At 37.6% G+C, this 2,827-nt stretch overlaps 1 long non-coding RNA gene across 2 annotated transcripts; it reads right to left on the bottom strand.

The window, feature by feature from the left end:
• Window positions 1–316: 316 nt before the first annotated feature.
• On the bottom strand, window positions 317–2,499 carry LOC310766897. Of its 2 annotated transcripts, none has more exons than XR_014550509.1 (3): window positions 2,430–2,499; window positions 1,690–1,844; window positions 317–380 (listed from the first exon to the last, which is right to left on the bottom strand). It is a non-coding gene; the product is annotated as an uncharacterized lncRNA (long non-coding RNA). The 2 variants fall into 2 exon arrangements; XR_014550510.1 differs by having other exon boundaries at window positions 346–729.
• Between the last annotated feature and the right edge of the window lie 328 nt (window positions 2,500–2,827).

The following is a 2,827-nucleotide window of genomic DNA, read 5'->3' as shown; positions in this document are numbered from 1 at the left end:
CCAGTGCCGAGGGCCTTCTGGAGGTTTCCTCACTGCAAGAAGTAAGGTTAAAGGGAACCAGGCAGAGAGCTTCTCGGTAGTGGCACCTGCACTGTGGAATGCCCTCCCATCAGAAGTCAAAGAAATAAACAACTATCTGACTTTTAGAAGATATCTGAAGGCAGCCCTGTTTAGGGAAGTTTTTAATGACTGATGTTTTATCACTATACATATATATATATATTCTGTTGGAAGCCACCAAGATGGGTGGGATATAAATAATAAATTATTATTGTTGTTGTTGTTGTTGTTGTTGTTATTGTTGATATTGTTGGTATTATTATTATTCCTTCTTAGCAGCCATTGCAGGATACCTCTCTCTACGACACAACTCAACATTCCTAAGAATTAAGGAATATGAAAAAAAATATGCAGTTGAAAACATTGACAATAAGACCCATGTAGGTGATGGGGGGCAGAGTCTAGACATTCAGAGGAATCTGTAAATATGGGTATTTATTTTGCGTTGTTCTAACTCTGCATTTGTAAAACCAAATAAAACATATTTTCCAAAAAAGAGAGAAAAGAACCTGGGATCTTCTGCAATCCAAGATAATCTTTTTTCCACTATGCTACAGGCTACAGCCATTCTCTTCCTCATTACATATAGATTTTTGCAAACATAGGATGTGCAGTAAATCCTACCTGAGAGTCTTGGTGACAGACAGTCAGGTGAATTCCACTGCGCTGCTAGAAAGAGAAAATTCAAGACTAGGATCCTCAGCTTGTTTGCTGTCTGTGGTAGCTAAGCTTAGGCTTGCCATATATCAAGAAAATTCCTGACAAGCAGGGCTTAATTTCATATATATATATATATATATATATATATATATATATATATATATAGGGGTACTCTCATTTTCCTATTCATACTGCCCCTCAGTGAGGCCAAACAGATTCACAAAATGTTTAGAGGTGCCCCCAGAAAAAAGCACTGCTGACAAGTCCTGGTTTTCGGGTGTAAATAATGGTGTCAGGGGGAATTTTTTATGGCTACAAGATGGAAATAGCAGTGGAAACAGCTCAAAAAGCTTAAAATCACTAGTTTTGTGGTTTCCTAAAAAGAAGTTCAACAATTTTGGGGTCTTCCTAAAAAGAGCTTTTCGGTTGTCAGGAATTTTACTTTTTGAAATATGGCAACCTAGCTAAGCTTGAGGATAGCTGCTAACTGACTCGTACCCCCTCTGCTGGCTTTCTTATACAACAACATTTTGAGATGGGTGTTGTTGTTTTTTCTTAAGAAGAAAAGATGTTATTTGTAATTAGAATATATCTTCTAAAATATACAGGAAATATCAATGACTTCCCTTCTTCTCTTTCCATGATTCATTTTGCATAACATAAATTCCTGCATATTTTACATAAACACGAAACCATTCACTATTCCATTGTTACATCCATCAAAACTTTTTTACACTGTTGAATTTATCTTAATTCTGCCAATGTTTTCAAGTGTACACTATCTCTCCTCATATATTCAATAAACATTTTCCAATCTTCTTTAAATGTATGTTCTTCTTGTCCTCTTATTCTTTATGTTAGGTCCTTGGGCAAGGTGTTAGAAGTTGGCAGATTAGGATTTAGCAATCTGCAAATCTTTTAACTTTGATAATGCTGATACAGCTCCCAAATAAACCTATTTACACTCACCAGTTATGAAGATCCATCCTGACGTTGTTCAGACTCTGTCTGACTGTTAACTGTTCCTCACTTTTTGATCATTTGAGCTTATCTTGTTTGTGACATCATGGATGACATCAGAATGCCATGTTTGCTTTCAACCTAGGCTACTGCCTCCATGCCAGCTGCAGGGACCAGTAAATGTAGGTAACTCAGTCTGACTATACAGCAATGTTTGTTTTTGCTCTTGCAACTTTCCCCCAATAGTAAAGTTAGCATACTTCCAAATAAATCTATTTATCATCACTTGTTACAAAGATTCATCCTGATTGCCTTCATACTCAATTTCGCAACCCATCCATGTGACTTTCTTCTCATGTCAAAACAGCATTGCCCCAAAGAGGGTGAAAAATACCCAAACAGTCACATTTCAAATTACTATTTTCTGGCGGCAGCAGGGAATGCAGACGGTATAAAATGGCCCTGTAATACGAGGCTGCCATCACAGTACAAAAGTGGATGAGTTGCACTATGATGAACCTAAATCTAAAACATAGCTCTCTGCAAAAGGACGATGAAGTTAAATCAGTCCGTTGGACAAATATCAAAATCCACAGTCAAACAATACTTTCATTAGGAACAAGCAACATGTCACAGAAAGCAATATTGTGAATCAGCCCAAACAAACATGCATAAGGCTAACTCTTTGATTAACAAGGCATTCAGAAAGCATAAACTTTCCAAGCCGCTATAAAACTACTTATCATCACCTGCTATGAAAATCCATTTTCATAGGGCTCGGTCATAATGTTAGCTCTCTCACATTGCAAAGGCTTGGAGCTCATCCTGCTTGTGACATCATAATGTCATGTTTACATTGTTGTGAGGGCATCTCCATGCCAACCAACTACTGCAGCCAATAAACCTCTCTAATGCTCAGCCCAACAGTCCAGTAAGTTCATTTTAAAAATCTCCCTCATATCCAGAGCCTGAAGGAGAGTTCTGTATACCTGGAATCCCAATTCCCCTTTCAAAACAACCAGTTGATCCTGTGAAAGTTTTCGTTTCACCTGCTGTTTGTATTGATGCTGAATTGTTAGTGCATGTCAACATTTTAATTGAGCTCTCCGCCAGCACCCAAGGCTGTGTTTATTATATATGTTAAATC

The sequence above is a fragment of the Podarcis filfolensis genome (genome assembly GCF_964270895.1).
Source record: "Podarcis filfolensis genome assembly, chromosome: 7".
In the NCBI taxonomy this organism is placed as follows: domain Eukaryota; kingdom Metazoa; phylum Chordata; class Lepidosauria; order Squamata; family Lacertidae; genus Podarcis; species Podarcis filfolensis.
The sequence above is the reverse complement of the archived record's forward strand: the minus strand, read 5'-3'. Positions and strand labels throughout refer to the sequence as shown.